This window comes from Procambarus clarkii, chromosome 12 (assembly GCF_040958095.1).
Source record: "Procambarus clarkii isolate CNS0578487 chromosome 12, FALCON_Pclarkii_2.0, whole genome shotgun sequence".
NCBI lineage: Eukaryota > Metazoa > Arthropoda > Malacostraca > Decapoda > Cambaridae > Procambarus > Procambarus clarkii.
In genome coordinates this window covers 48,608,625-48,625,546 of record NC_091161.1, presented here as the reverse complement: position 1 = coordinate 48,625,546, position 16,922 = coordinate 48,608,625, and the positions used below count along the sequence as shown (strand labels likewise).

Below are 16,922 nucleotides of genomic sequence, written 5' to 3'. Positions count from 1 at the left end.
AGATGGCAAATTCCTTGGCGTTCTCATCGACCACAAGCTGAATTTCCAGGGACACATTCTAAATATATCAAAAAAAGTTTCAAAAACTGTTGGCATTCTTTCTAAGATCAGATATTATGTACCCCGCCCTGCCCTGGTGACTCTCTATTACTCCCTCATCTATCCATATCTCAACTATGGCATTTGTGCTTGGGGTTCTACTACCCAAAATCATTTACGTCCTCTAATTACTCAACACAAAGCTGCTATTAGGACAATATCCAACTCTAGCCCCAGACATCACTCGGTACCCCTACTCAAATCTCTGAATATGTTAGATATTAAGTCATTGCACATTCTCTCATGTGTATTATACATATATAAAACGCTGAACTGTAATGCCAATCCTGACCTCAAAAGATTCATTGAAGGTTGTAACAGAACCCATGAGTACCACACCAGAAATAAATACAGTTTTGATATTCCTAGAGTACGACTTAATCATACTAGAAATGCTCTTCAAATCAAGGGACCCGGAATGTGGAATGATCTTCCCAACCATGTTAAAGACAGTACCTCTCTCAACCAGTTTAAGATAAAAACGAAGCACTACCTAATAAATTCCCTGTAACCTACCTTACCCCTCTGTTGTCAACCCATGTATGTTTTTTTTTTTTCAAAACAACGCTGTTTGAATGTAATTTTCTGTAATAATTTGTAATTGTATTTGTGCTGCTTTTTCAACCATGTTCCCCCTTCTTTTACCTCTATTTTTATTTGTTCTCAACACATTTTATTCTTTTTACCCATTAGTTTTAAGCTTTAGTCATTAATGTTTTTCCTGCCCGAAACGCTTTGCGTAATAGTGGCTTTAGGCATTGTATGTACTGGCTCTATCTATTAACCCAACAAACTTGTAAAATCTCTTTATGTATGTACCTTACCAAAATATACATTTATTTATTATTTATTTATTATTTCGGGGCTTAGCGTCCTCGACCAGGCCTCCTTTTTTGGTTATACATCCCCAGGAAGCAGCCCGTAGCAGCTGTCTAACTCCCAGGTACCTATTTACTGCTAGGTGAACAGGTGCATCGGGAAGATAGAAACTCTTGCCATTTGTTTCCGCCTCCAACGGGGGATCGAACCCGGAACCTCAGGACTGTGAATCCCAAGCGCTGTCCATTCAGCTGTCTGGCTTCGTTACATCCACTTACTCATGAGTCATTTATCAGCTTGCAAATTCTTCACATACTGTCAATGTCTCACTCCATATTACTATTTTAAGTACATTCACATTTTTTGTTTTATATTTCTCATGGAATTCACAAGCCAATCATAAAACCATAAAATTACTATACACTCGCCTATTTTCCTCATAGATACTATTGCTAACTATAGTCCCTTGCACAAGATGGCAAGAGAGGCAGCCAAATAACAAACTCTCATAGCTGATGGAACAAGTTCCAGTTGAGTGAGTAAGGGGGTGTAAGAAACCACCCCTGTCGATGACCTATTTGACCATGTTATGTGGATATAAAAAATCCATGGGGATTAATACATGTAGCTCCACTTCTGGGGAAGAGAGATGGGATCTCTAAATCATCATCAATCAACATGTGGTCAAAATAATTCTTAGTATACAACAGAACAACTGCCGGCCAAGCAATATTAATATGAAATATTGTTGCATCTTTGGTGAAGCAACTTTTGCTTTGGTCACAGACAATAAAACAGCTTCAAATGTCTGGAGCAATTCCCATTCATTAAAAAAATCTTTCTAACGTCTATTGGGAAGAAAGGAAGTAGAGCGATAAGGAGGTGTCTGAGGAGTCTTGCTGGGGGTCGGTGAAGGATATCTTGTGACTAGAGTCTGGATGATGCGGTTGGACACACCAACCACCAAAGAAAACAAATGCATTTGGCAACCATTGGTGTTGAACACTGGATCAGCCTCGTTGGCACTGATGATGAAAACAGGAAGTGACAAAGCAGAGAGAAATCCACTAATATACATTGTGATAAGTGCCAGGGGAAGGCCAAAGCCAATTAAGTACGGCCAGTTCTCCTCGATGAAACTTAATCTCTTGATTAGTTCCCAACCCATGTTGAACCATCTGTACTCAAAGGCATAGAGTACATTAAGCATACACAGGTGAATACCGTTCAGGATCAAATCTACACCCACCAGAGGCACCAGCTTCATCAAGCTAGCCTGTATGACAAAAAGAAACTGGTCAAAGATGGAGATGAGAATCGGCTACAAGTTTACTGATGCTGCTGATTAGGTGAGGACGTCCTTGGCGCTGGCGATATACACTGTCAGCTATGTATTGAAACCATATGGAGTTAATGATCCTGGAGAACACGAGGAGTGGCAAGACCCACAATATGTTGAAGATGGTTGTGAGGATGGGCAGCACTAACGGCCACACTAGCCCCCTTCATCCAGGAAGAGCCTCAGCCCCTGCTTCAGTCCCGGCAGCAGCACGTAGTGAAAGAATGTTACACTGAGGCCGAAAACAGCACCGTTGAGGATGCAACACTGCAATGTAAATGCAATGCATTGTAAGCATATAAATGCAATGCATTGAATTGTTGGGCCCATTCTAATCACACAATGTTGATAAGTGTGAACTCAAAGATTTACTAGTTGGTCAAAGCTTCACACTCCCAATCGTTACAAGGGATCTCTCTCTCTCTCTCACACACACACACACACACACACACACACACACACACACACACACACACAGGAGAGGAGGTCAAGAGACACCTGCTGGATCTGGATGTTAGAAAGGCGGTTGGTCCAGATGGGATCTCACCATGGGTACTGAAAGAGTGTGCAGAGGCACTTTGCTTGCCACTCTCCATAGTGTATAGTAAATCACTAGAGACGGAAGACCTACCAGAAATATGGAAGACGGCGAATGTGGTCCCAATATACAAAAAGGGCGACAGACAAGAGGCACTGAACTACAGGCCAGTGTCCTTGACTTGTATACCATGCAAGGTGATGGAGAAGATCGTGAGAAAAAACCTGGTAACACATCTGGAGAGAAGGGACTTCGTGACAAATCGCCAACATGGATTCAGGGAGGGTAAATCTTGCCTTACAGGCTTGATAGAATTCTACGATCAGGTGACACAGATTAAGCAAGAAAGAGAGGGCTGGGCGGACTGCTTTTTCTTGGATTGTCGGAAAGCCTTTGACACAGTACCGCATAAGAGGCTGGTACATAAGCTGGAGAGACAGGCAGGTGTAGCTGGTAAGGTGCTCCAGTGGATAAGGGAGTATCTAAGCAATAGGAAGCAGAGAGTTACGGTGAGGGGTGAGACCTCCGATTGGCGTGAAGTCACCAGTGGAGTCCCACAGGGCTCTGTACTCGGTCCTATCTTGTTTCTGATATATGTAAATGATCTCCCGGAGGGTATCGATTCATTTCTCTCAATGTTTGCGGACGATGCTAAAATTATGAGAAGGATTAAAACAGAAGAGGACTGTTTGAGGCTTCAAGAAGACCTAGACAAGCTGAAGGAATGGTCGAACAAATGGTTGTTAGAGTTTAACCCAACCAAATGTAATGTAATGAAGATAGGTGTAGGGAGCAGGAGGCCAGATACAAGGTATCATCTGGGAGAGGAAATTCTTCAGGAGTCAGAGAAGGAAAAAGACTTGGGGGTTGATATCACGCCAGACCTGTCTCCTGCAGCACATATCAAGCGGATAACATCAGCGGCATATGCCAGGCTGGCCAACATACGAACGGCATTCAGAAACTTGTGTAAAGAATCATTCAGAACTTTGTATACCACATATGTCAGGCCAATCCTGGAGTATGCAGCCCCAGCATGGAGTCCATATCTAGTCAAGGATAAGACTAAACTGGAAAAGGTTCAAAGATTTGCCACCAGACTAGTACCCGAGCTGAGAGGTATGAGCTACGAGGAGAGACTACGGGAATTAAACCTCACTTCGCTGGAAGACAGAAGAGTTAGGGGGGACATGATCACCACATTCAAGATTCTGAAGGGGATTGATAGGGTAGATAAAGACAGTCTATTTAACACAAGGGGAACACGCACAAGGGGACACAGGTGGAAACTGAGTGCCCAAATGAGCCACAGAGATATTAGAAAGAACTTTTTTAGTGTCAGAGTGGTTGACAAATGGAATGCATTAGGGGGTGATGTGGTGGAGGCTCACTCCATACACAGTTTCAAGTGTAGATATGACAGAGCCCGATAGGCTCAGGAATCTGTACACCTGTTGATTGACGGTTGAGAGGCGGGACCAAAGAGCCAGAGCTCAACCCCCGCAAACACAACTAGGTGAGTACAACTAGGTGAGTACACACACACACACACACACACACACACACACACACACACACACACACACACACACACACACACACACACACACATACACACACACACACCCACACCCACACCCCTCTCCCATACCCACCATGTCCCCCCTCCCGCCTTTCCCCCCATCCCCCCTCCCCCTTCATCCCATACCCTCTCTATCCCTCCTCCCTCACACAATATCCTCCATGTCCCCCCTATCTCATTACCCGATACCCTACCTGTTCCCCCTTCCCTTGAACCCCCACCCCCCACTCCAAAATCTTTTCAGTCCCTGCAAACCACGTCATAGATCTTCACACCCAGGGAACAGCTTTCCCCACCAGTAGAACACTCACCAAGAAGGAGACAAGAAAATGAACAGAAGATAGCTTCAAGGCAATGTACACTAACATAAATGGGATTACAAATAAAACAAGTGAACTCGGAGAATGGGCACTAGAAGAAAACCCAGACATAATAGCACTCGCAGAAACAAAGCTAACGAAAACCATAACAAATGCAGTGTTTTCACAGGACTTCTATGTAGTGAGGAAAGAGAGAGAAGGGAGAAGAGGTGGTGGTGTAGCTTTGCTGTTAAGAAAAGGTTGGAGTTTTGAAGAGATGGTTAATCAGAGCTGTGAAGGTTTCAGTGATTACATATGAGGCACCATTGCAGCTGGAGGACAGAAAATTATAGTAGTAGTCATATATAACCCCCCACCGAACGATAGAAGACCCAGACAGAAATATGATAGAATCAACATGGCCACCATCAACATAGAGAACATCTTCTGTGGCAAGCAGGAATGGATCCAGACTACAAGTCACAGGAGACTTGAATCATGGGAAGATAGATTGGGAGAACAGAGACCCACATGGAGAGCTAAGCTGCTGAACATGGCAACAAGAAACTTTCCAAGTCAACACGTCAAGGGATCGACAAGAATGAGAGAGGAGAGGATGAGCTAGCTTTGCTTGATCTGATATTTACCCTAAAATGAGTCGGATATAAGGGAAGGGAAGTTGGAAGCCCCCTTGGGAATGAGGGATTACAGTGTATTGAGCTTTGAGTACCTGCTTGAGCTAGGAATTATCTCCCCAAAAATGAACTGGGAAACATAGGGCTGGCGTACCGAAAAGGAAAGTATGTGATGAATAAATTCCTAAGGGATATACTATGGGACACAACTCAGAGCTAAGTCCGTACAAGACATTGATGAACTGTCACCCAAAAGTGTCAGGAGGCGGTAAGCAGGTTTATCCCGGTCCGACAGGAAAAAAACGAGAAGCAAACGAAGAATTCGTGGTTTAATAGGGAATGTATGAAAGCAAAGGAGCTGAACAAAAAAGCGTGGAGGAACTTCCAAAATAACAGAACACCAGAAAGTAGAGAGAGATAACAGAGAACCAGGAACGAGTATGTTAGTGTGAGAAGAGCAGCTGAGAAAAGGTATGAAAATGATACAGCTAATAAAGCCATCACAGAACCAAAGCTACTACACAGTCACATCAAGAGGAAAACAACAGTGAAGGAACAGGTGAGGACAGGTACACAGAGAATGACAGAGGTGTGTGAAGAACTCAACAGGTTCCAGGAGGTGTTTACAATAGAACAAGGAAAGGTCACGGCGCTAGGAGAGGTGACAGCAAACCAGGCGACCTTGGAAGGGTTCGAAATTACAAGTGATGAGGTCAAGAAGCATCTATTGGAGCTGGACGTGAGAAAAGCTGTTGGGCTGGACGGAATCTCACCATGGGTATTGAAAGTGTGTGCAGGAGCACTTTGTTTGCCACTCTCCATAGTGTATAGTAGGTCAATGGGTACTAATTCTGGAAACGGGAGACCTACCAGAAATATGGAAGACGGCTAATGTAGTCCCAATATACAAAAAGGGTGACAGACAAGAGGCACTGAACTACAGACCAGTGTCTTTAACTTGTATACCATGCAAGGTGATGGAGAAGATCGTGAGAAAAAACCTAGTAACACATCTGGAGAGAAGGGACTTCGTGACCACCCATCAACATGGGTTCAGGGAAGGTAAATCTTGCATGACGGGCTTAATAGAATTCTACAATCAGGTGACAAAGATTAAGCAAGAAAGAGAAGGGTGGGCGGACTGCATTTTTTGGACTGTCGGAAAGCCTTTGACACAGTACCCCATAAAAGGCTGATGCATAAGCTGGAGAAACAGGCAGGAGTAACTAGTAGGGCGCTCCAGTGGATAAGCGGGTTCCTAAGCAATAGGAAGCAGAGAGTTAGTGAGGGGTGAGACCTCAGATTGGCGTGAAGTCACCAGTGGAGTCCCAAAAGGCTCTGTACTCGGACCTATCCTGCTTCTGATATACGTAAATGATCTCCCAGAGGGTATGACTCATTCTTCTCAATGTTTGCTGACGACGCCAATATTATGAGGAGGATTAACACAGAGGAGGACATCTTGAGGCTTAAAGAAGACCTGGACAAGCTGAGGAAAGGTCGAACAAATGGCTGTTAGAGTTTAACCCAAGCAAATGTAATGTAATGAAGATAGGTGTAGGGAGCAGGAGACAAGATACAAGGTATCATTTGGGAGATGAAATACTTCCAGAGAGAGAGACCGAGACAGAGACCTGGGGGATGATATCACGCCAGACATGTCCCTTGAAGCTCATATCAAGACGATAACATCAACGGCATATGCCAGGTTGGCTAACACAAGAACGGCCTATAGAAACTTGTGCAAGGAGTCTTTCAGAACATTATATATCACAGTTGGTACGTCAGAACAATCCTGGAGTATGGGGTTCCAGCATGGAGTCCATATCTAGTCAAGCATAAGACTAAACTGGAAAAGGTTCAAAGTTCAGGTACTAGTCTGGTGACAAACCTGAGGGGTATGAGCTATGCGGAGAGACTACGGGAATTAAACCTCGCGTCACTGGGAGACATAAGAGTTAGAGGGGACATGATCACCACATACAAGATTCTCAGAGGAATTGATAGGGTAGATAGACACTTCTTAACACAAGGGGCACACTCACCAGGGGACACATGTGGAAACTGAGTGCCCAAATGAGCCATAGAGATGTTAGAAAGAATTTTTTTCAGTGTCAGGGTAGTAGACAAATGGAATGCATTAGGCAGTGATGTGGTGGAGGCTGACTCCATACACATCTTAAAGTGTAGATATGATAGAGTCCAGTAGGCTCAAGAACCTGTACATTAGTTGATTGACCGTTGAGAGGCGGGACCAAAGAGCCAGAGCTCAACCCCTACAAGCACAACTACGTAAGTACACACACACACACACTTTATCCTGCTCCCCCAAAAGATCAGATCAGATTTATCCAGATCTCCCCAAAATAAGAACTAGGAAAAAAAGGCTGGCATACCGAAAGGGGAATTATGAGATGAGAATTTCCCTAAGGGAAATGCCTTGGGACACAGATCAGAGCTAGGTCTGTACAAGATATGGACTATGTCTTCCAAAAGTGTCAGGAGGCAGTAAACAGGTTTATCCCGGCCCAAAAGGAAAAATCAGAGAAGCAAAAGAAGAATCCATGGAAGGGCGTGTATGGAATCAAAGGAACTGAACAAAAGGGCATGGAGGTACTTCCAGAATAACAGAAAACCAGAAAGCAGAGAGAGATAGCAGAGAACCAGGAATAAGTATGTTAGGGTAAGAAGAGAAGCAAAGAAAAGTTATGAAAATGATATAGCAAACAAAGCCAAGACCGAACCAAAGCTACTGCAGTCACATCAGGAGGAAAACGGTGAAAGAACAGGTAATTAAGCAAAAGAACAGCTAATGACAAAAGTGTGTAAGAAGAACTCAGCAAGAGGTTCCAGGAGGTCTTCACAATAGAACAAGGTGAGGTCACTGCACTAGGAGAGAGGGAAGTAAACCAGGTGGCCTTTGATGGGCTCGAAATTACGAGAGATGAGGTCAAGAGACACTTGCTGGATCTGGATGTTAGAAAGGCTGTTGATCCAGACGGTATCTCGCCATGTGTACTGAAAGAGTGTGCAGAGGCACTTTGCTTGCCGCTCTCCACAGTGTATAGTAGATCACTGGAGACAATCGAGAGAACTATCAGAAATATGGAAGACTGCGAATGTTGGCCCAATATACCCCCCTCACTGTCTGGCTCGTTGTCGCCGTGAGTGGGCTTGGTGGGCAGCTGCTGGAGTGTGATGCTCCATGGGTCAGTCCTCTGACCTTTTGCAGCCTTATACTCCTGCTGCTGCCTTTACCAATTTTGCCAGACCCCTTTTCCTTTTCCTTGTTTCATTTTTCTCCCCCCCCCCCCCCCTCTTCTCCTATCAAATTGTCATTTCCTGCCGACCATTTGCCTGTTTTGATTATTCTTTCGACCTTCTTTTGTTTTGACGCCCGGGTGTTTGAGGAGGCATACTCTTGCACCCATAGAACTGTAGTACCCAATGTCTCGAACGAGGGGGACCCTTTTATTGTCAATCCCCCTTTCGTCACTGAACCCGCTCTCGACGGACTCACGGTTCTTAAGGTGGCGTTTGTGGGGCGTATACTCACGACGCACCTCTGGGAGGCCCTGGCAAGATCGGCGATAGCTTTTTGTTGGGTGTCCTGCCTCTAATTGTGGCTCCATGGTGGGTGTGGGGGCACATTCGTGAATGAAAGTTTTCCCTCGTTTTCATGGCTGATAATTTTTCCCTTGTACTTTCTCAGGCTCGTGGGGGGGGGCGACCAAGCCCCCGAGTCTGACTGTGTTGGAAGACCAGGCCCTGTCACCCCTGCTGCATTGAGCCCCGACGACCTGACTACTCCCCTCAGCTCCCCTCCTACCTCTGCGGTAGGGTCGAGTCCCCAGCCCCCAGTGGTGACCACCTCGTCCTCTGGCACGGCATCGTCTCTCATTGTGACTACTGCACCTTTTACCCCCATGAACTCCCGGGGTTCTCAACGCCGTTCTCGCCACGGCCGCACTCGTACAATCCCTTCCCGTAATAGTACTTACAATGCCTTGTTTGGTCCCGCTACGTGGGCTAAATACTTTGATCTCCACCATCTGGATTCTACTCCTCCTGAAGATTTCTCCCGCCATAAACACCTTGTTGATTCAGTAGATGCCTCAGTTACTTTTAACTCCACCAGTTATGGTTCGCATGTCGTCGCTGCTGCTCCTCAGGATGCAGCTACTCGCTTAGCCGCTTTGTCCAGCATTGGAGAGACCCCTGTTCGGGTCTCCAAGTACGCTCGGTTAAATGCCATTGTTGGCACTGTTCTCCTTCCACACCATGTGGGAGGAGAACGGTGTTCTCCTCCCACATGGTGTTCGGGACCTCAAAGATTGCCATGAGGATATTAAACATATCCTCGAAGCTCAAGGTCATTCTGTCCTCCAGGTGGACACGTTTACTCGACCCCCCTCGTGGTCGTCGCCGCCAGCCCCGTCGAGTTGTAAAAATCACCATTGATAGTAGGGCCCTTCCGCCCTCTATTATTTTTGCTGGTGCCAGATGCTCCGTTGAGGAGTACATTCCCTCTCCTAGACTTTGCAATAAGTGTTGGAAGTTTGGGCACGGTGTCCTCAAATGAACCAGTACTGTGTGTCTGTGCCCCTTGTGTGGGGACAATAATCACTCTAAGTCTGAGTGCACTTCTCCCCAGACTCGCTGCGTCAATTGTGGTGTAGCCCACCCTACCTTCTCTCGCTCGTGTATGCACTACAAACTCGAGGAAGCCATCCTCAACTTGAAGCACAGTGATCGTCTGTCTTTTCCTGAAATGAGACACAAAGTTCGTCGTCTGACCCCTTTCGCGGGCGTCTCCTGTGCTCGCATGTTGCGTTCTACCTCTCCTCGTCCTTCCCGTCTTCCTCAGTCTCTCAATCGTTTCCAGGCCTTAAACCCGACCACACCCACCACCTCCTCCCCTATTCCTTTGCCACCTGTCCCAGATGGTCTCTCCCAGTTCTCCATCTGGGATTTCCCCCCTTCCTACCCAGTCCGCCATATCTCTATTGTCTTCTTCCCCATCTCCCCCCCACTCTTTTTTCCCGGCCCTCCCCCCAGTCTCTTGACCCTCCACGCCGCCTGTCTGTCCAGGCTGATATCCATCATCCTCCCAGCAATCTTCGTGTTGTTCGCTCTCATTCCTCTTCTCCTCCTGAGACCATTGAGTCTGTCGCCCGGTACGTTGTTACTTACGTTGTTTCCTGTCTCTTCGAGTCAGAAACGTAAGCCTGGCTCCTCTCCTTCTTCCTCTCCGGCAAGTAAGAAGGTTTCGCTTTCTTCCTCACTCCTTCCCTCTGATTCTGTCACTACATCCCCTCCCATTTCAGTAGTCGAACCCCCTGTCTCTGATATGGAGGTTTCTTCCGCCCCCGATTCCCTCTCTGTTGCTGCCCTTCCTGAGGTGCACTCCCTGATTTCTGCCCCCCCTCCTCCAAGTGTCCTTGCCTGCCCCTCTCGGTTGTCTCCTCCTCCTCCGGACCCTATCAGGTCGCCTCTGGTCTGTTCTGTCGCTCCCTTCCCTCTCTCCTTACTAAGTTTACCCATGCCCCCTAACCCTGATTTTGCTGACCCTGCTCCTGATCCAGACCCTGATCCTGACCCTGACCCTGATCCTGAGATTCTTTAATAAACTGTGTTCCTCTTTACCTTTATTTCTTTCTTGTTCTGTTACTGTCCTTTCTCTTTAATAATGTCTATTCTTCAGTGGAATATTCGTGGATTTTATGCCAACTTTCATGAACTCCAACTTCTAATTACACAGTTTACACCACTTTGTGTTTGTCTCCAGGAACCAATGCTTGGTGCTCGTCCTGGTCACTTTCGAGGTTATTCCTTTCTTACTCCCCTCCCCCAGCTCTTGCTGGGGCCCATAACTCTACTGCTCTCTTAATTCGTTCTGATATTCCCTTCGTCCCCCTACTTCTTTCGTCCCCTATCCATTGTTCTGCTGCCTGTGTTTTTGTGGGTAAATGGTATACAGTGTTTCATTTACCTCCCTCCAAATGTCCCTCTTTCCCTTCCTGATCTTAAGCACCTCCTGAACTCCTTGCCAGAGCCGGTGCTCCTTTTGGGTGAGTTCAACTGTCGACATTCCCTCTGGGGTGATGTTCTGACAAACACTCGAGGCAGTCTTCTCGAACCGTTCGTCCTCGCTTCTTCTCTCTTCTGAATTCTGGTGAGCCCACTCATGTGGACTCACGAACTCGCACCCTTTCCTGTCTTGATCTTTCTCTCTGCTCGTCGTCCCTTTACTTATATTTCACGTGGCAGGTTCTTGATGACCTCCATAACAGTGATCATTTCCCCATCCTCGTTTCCTTTTTCTCTTTCCACCCTTCCCTCTCCTTCCCTAGGTGGCACAGTTTGCCAAGGCTGACTGGTGCCTATTCACCCTCCGTGCTACTCTCTGACCTCTCTTCTCTGCCTCTTCTTCACGCCCTCCTCCTTTTTTATCTATCGCTATCTTGCGCGATCCTTACAGCATCCTCACTCTCGCCTCTATCGTGCTTTGACTTTTACCCCTCCTGTAGTTCCTGTTCTTCTTCACCACCTTCCTCTTTCTATCCGTTTGTCTCGCTTACAAGATTCTCTTTCGGTTTGTATTACTAATGTTTCTCCTCGTATTGTTCCCTCCTTGCCCCCGAGGAGGGTCCCCCTTCCCAAATTTTGTACTTCTCTGACCCGCATCACTAAAGCTTTTACCCCTCCTACAGTTCTGAAACGCCTCTTCCTTGAGCACTTTTCTTCTCACTCCCACTCCGTTCCCATCTTCACCGACGGGTCAAAGTCTGCTGACGGTGTGGGCTACTGTTTTTATTTTTCCTGAGCACACTTATATGTGTCACCTTCCTCCGGAGGCTAGCATCTTCACAGCAGAACTCTCTGCTATTCTCTATGCTCTTCGTCTCCTGCTTTCCCGGGGGCAATCCTCCTTCGTGTTAGTAGTTGACTCTCATAGTGCCCTCATGGCTTTAGGGTCCTTTAATCCAGTCTACCCTGTGGTCATCGAGACTCAACATTGGCTGTTTCTTATCTCCAGTAAATTTAAGTCGGTTGTGTTTTGTTGGGTTCCCAGCCATGTTGGTGTTTCTTTAAATGAGCGTGCGGATGCTGCCGCTAAGGACGCTATCCGCACTTGTCCCATCTCCCATAAAGGTGTTCCTTATTCCGACTTTTACCCAATTATTCATGCCTCCATCCTTGCCTGATGGCAGAGTTATTGGTCTTCTGTTATTGGTAACAAACTGTGTACCCTTAAGAGTTGTGTGTCCAGGGGCCTTCCTCTTGAGGCTTCAAGATGACCTATAAAAGCTGAGGGAATGGTCGAACAAATGGTTGTTAGTTAAACCAAAGAAATGTAATGTAATGAAGATAGGTGTAGGGAACAGGTGGCCAGATACCAAGGTATCCTCTGGAAGTGGAAATTCAAGAGTCGGAGAGAAAAAGACCTGGGGAGTTGATATCACGCCAGACCTGTCCCCAGCAGCCCATATCAAGAGGATAACATCAGTAGCATATGCCAGGATAGCCAACATAAGAACAGCATTTAGAAACTTGTATAAGGAATCATTCAGAACTTTGTATACCACATATGTCAGGCCAATCCTGGAATATGCAGCCCCAGCATTTAGTCCATATCTAGTCATGGATAAGACTAAACTGGAAAAGGTTCAAAGGATTGCAACCAAACTAGTATCCGAGGTGAGAGGTATGAGCCACGAGGAGAGACTACGGGAATTAAACCTCACATCGCTGGAAGACAGAAGAGTTAGGGGGGGACATGATCACCATATTAAAGATTACCAAGGGAATTGATAGGGTAGACAAAGACAGGCTATTTAACACAAGGGGCACGCGCACTAGAGGACACAGGTGGAAACCGAGTGCCCAAATGAGCCACAGAGATATTAGAAAAAAAAAATCAGTGTAAGAGTGGTTGACAAATGGAATGCATTAGGAAGTGATGTGGTGGAGGCTGACTCCATACACAGTTTCAAGTGTAGATATGATAGAGCCCAATAGGCTCAGGATCCTGTATACCTGTTGATTGACGGTTGAGAGGCAGGACCAAAGAGCCAGAGCTCAATTCAGAGAGCTTGCAAGAGCAATCACAATTAGGGGAATTAGTTGAGTACATACATACATATATATACTGCTGAAGACGGGGGGCAAGTTCCTGATTAAAATGGACTTAATCATATTATTTTTTAACCACTAGATTAATATTCAGGTGCTCAAGAACTGGGAAATGTTTAGCTCGTTATTTAGAGTAACACAAGCGAATCTCTAATTTCCGGTTTAGCTTTGGGAGGTATGATAGCAGTGTTGGAAACATCTAACACCTTATTACTAATATTCAGTACCTTAAACTATTCTTGTACTGTGTAATATAACACTATTAAACAGTAGAGTAGGGAAATTAACATCATTTAATTAACTCATAATAACGCCTCATTTTCCCAGAAATTCTAGTAAAGTGTTGCATTAGATCACAGGACAAAAGGGAAAATATTTACATTCATGAGAATTATATTAAATTCTCCTTATTTCACATTCTTTGAGTATTATTATTTAATAACTACTCCCTCCCCATCCAGCCCGTTGGCGTCGTGAGGGGGCTTCGTGGTCGGCTGCCGGAGTGTGATGCTCCGTGGGACAGTCCTCTGTCCTTTTATGGCCTTGCACTCCTGCTGCCGTCCTCTCTAATTATGCCGGATCGCTTCTCCTTTTCATTGTTTCATTTTTCTCCCTCCTCTTCTCCTATCTGCTTGTCGTTTCCTGCCGACCTTTTGCTTGTTTTGGATTATTTCTTTGGACTTCTTCTATTTTGACGCCCGGGTGCTTGGGGAGGCATACTCTTGCACCCGTAGAACTGTTGTACCCGACGTCTCGAGCGAGGGAAACCTTTTATTGTCAATCTCCCTTTTGTCGCTGAAACCGATCTCGACGGACTGACGGTTCTTAAGGTGGCGTTTGTGGGGCGTATACTCACGACGCACCCCTAGGGGGCCCCGGCATTATCGGCGATAGCTTCCTGTTGGGTGTCCTGCCTCTAATTGTGGCTCCATGGTGGGTATGGGGGCACATTCGTGGATGAATTTCTTTCTCTTCGTCTCTCTGTCGATGAATGTTTCCGTTGTACCCTCTCAGGCTCGTGGGGTGGGCGACCAAGCCCCTGAGTCGGCCTGTATTGGAAGACCAGGCTCTGTAGCTCCCGCTGCGTTGGGCCCCGACCTTGCTCCTCCTTTGACCGTCCTGACTTCTTCCCCCAGCTCCCCTCCCTCCTCTGTGGTTGGGTCGAGCCTCCAGCCCCCAGTAGTGACCACTTCGTCCCCTGGTGCGGCTAAGTCTCTCGTTGTGACTACTGCGCCTTTTGACCCCTCTCTCTCTCTGGGGGTTCTCAACGCCATTCGCGCCCCAGCCGCACTCGCTCGATTCCTTTCTGTGCTGACGCATATCAGGCCTTGTTTGGTCCTGCTTCATGGGCCAAATACTTTGATCTCCTCCCTCTTGATTCTGCGCCTCCTGACGATTTCTCCCTCCATCGGCATCTTGTAGATTCCGTGGATGCGTCTGTTACTTTCAACCCCACTCGTCTCCGTACACGTGTCGTTGCTGCTCCTTCTCAGGATGCAGCTTCCCGCTTGGCTGCCTTATCTTGCCTTAGCGAGATCCCTGTTCGGGTCTCCAAGAACGTTCGGATGAATGCCAGTGTTGTCACTATTCTCCTCTCACCCCATGTTGCAACTGGTGTTCGGAATCTGCAGGATTGCCACGATGATATTCGGCATATCCTTGATGCCCAAGGCCATTCTGTCCTCCAGGTTGACTCGTTTACTCGTCCCCCTCGTGGTCGTCGCCGTCAACCCCTTCGCGTTGTGAAGAATACCTTTGATGGTAGGACCCTTCCATCCTCTGTCATTCTTGCTGGTGCTAGGTGCTCTGTCCAGGAGTATATTCCTACTCCTCGACTTTGTAACAAGTGCTCGAAGTTTGGGCATGGTGCCCTCCGCTGCTCTGGGACTGTCTCTCTCTGTCCTTTGTGTGGGGGTGAAGGTCACTCTAAGTCGGAGTGCACTTCTCCCCAAGCTCGCTGCCTCAACTGCGGTGAGGCCCATCCTACCTTCTCCCGTGCGTGTGTCCATTACAAGCTTGAGGCAGCCGTCCTCAACCTGAAGCACCGAAAGCGTTTATCTTTTCCTGAGGCGAGGCGCCAGGTTCGCCGGCTCCCGCCTTATACTAACGTCTCTTATGCTCGCGTGTTGCGCTCTTCCTCTCCTCGTCCTTCCCTCCTTCCTCAGACTCACAACCGTTTCCGGGCCTTGGACCCTGATACGCCCACTGCCCCCTCCTCTGTTCCTTTGCGTTCTGTCCCGAGGGGTCCCCCTCCTGGTCCTCTGTCTGTGGTTCCCCTTCTTTCTACCCGGTCTGTAATGTCTCCTGTGTCTTCTTCCTCGTCTCCCTCCGATCCTCCTTCCCATCCTCTTCCTCCATCTATCGGCTCTCCCCGCCGCCTGTCGGTGCAGGCGGATGTCCATCGCTCTCCTAACGGCAGTCGTGTGTGCTCTCGTTCAGCTTCTCCTGTTGAGACACTGGAATCCGTTGCCCGGTACGTAGTTGCTGGGACACCAGTCTCTTTAAGTCAGAAGCGTAAACCTGGCTCCTCTCCTTCCTCCTCCCCGGCGGGTAAGAAGGCTTCGCTTTCTTCCTCAGCTCCTACTTCTGGCTCTGTTGCTCCTTCCCCTCCCATTTCAGTGATTGCGTCCCCCTGCTCCTGCTATGGAGGTTTCTTTGGCCCCTGCTTCCCTTTCGGTTGCTGCTCTTGCTGAGGTGCGCTCCCCTCTTTCTACTCCACCTCTTCCTGCTGCTGTCCTTGACTACTCCTCTCCGCTGTCTCCTACTCTTCCTCCTCCTCCTCCTCCTCCTCTGGACCCCGCCCGTCCACCTCTGATCTGTTCTCCCGTTTCCTTCCCTCTGTCTTTACTCAGTTTACCCATGCCCCCTAATCCTGACTTTGCTAACCCTGATCCCGACCCTGATATTCTTTAACGTGCTCTGTTGCTCTTTCGTCTTTGTTTCTTCCTTGTTCTCTGTTTTTGTCCTTTCTCTTCTCGTCGTTGTCCATTCTTCAATGGAACGTTCGAGGTTATTACGCCAATTTCCTCGAACTCCACCTTCTGATTTCGTGGTTTTCGCCCCTTTGTGTCTGTCTCCAGGAGCCGATGCTTGGTGCTCGTCCTGGTCGTTTTCGTGGCTATTCCTTTCTCTTCACCACCCCCCCCAGCCATTGCTGGGGCTTCTAATTCTTCTGCTCTCTTGAGTCGTGCTGATGTTCCTTTTGTTCCTTTTGTTCCTTTACTTTTTCCTTCGCCTCTCCATTGTTCTGCTGCTCGTATCTTTGTGAGGAAATGGTACACAGTTTGTTCCATTTATCTCCCACTGAGTGTCCCACTTTCTCTTCCTGATTTGAAACTCCTCCTAGACTCCTTGCCGGAGCCTGTGCTCCTGCTGGGTGACTTCAATTGTCGTCATTCTCTTTGGGGTGACGTTCTGACGAATACCCGGGGTCGCCTTCTTGAGCTGTTTCTCCTCTCTTCTTCCCTGTCTCTTC

The 16,922-nt window shown here is 47.3% G+C and overlaps 1 pseudogene; it reads right to left on the bottom strand.

The window, feature by feature from the left end:
* Positions 1 to 1,759: 1,759 nt before the first annotated feature.
* On the bottom strand, positions 1,760 to 9,212 carry LOC138364054 (etoposide-induced protein 2.4 homolog pseudogene; annotated as a pseudogene).
* Between the last annotated feature and the right edge of the window lie 7,710 nt (positions 9,213 to 16,922).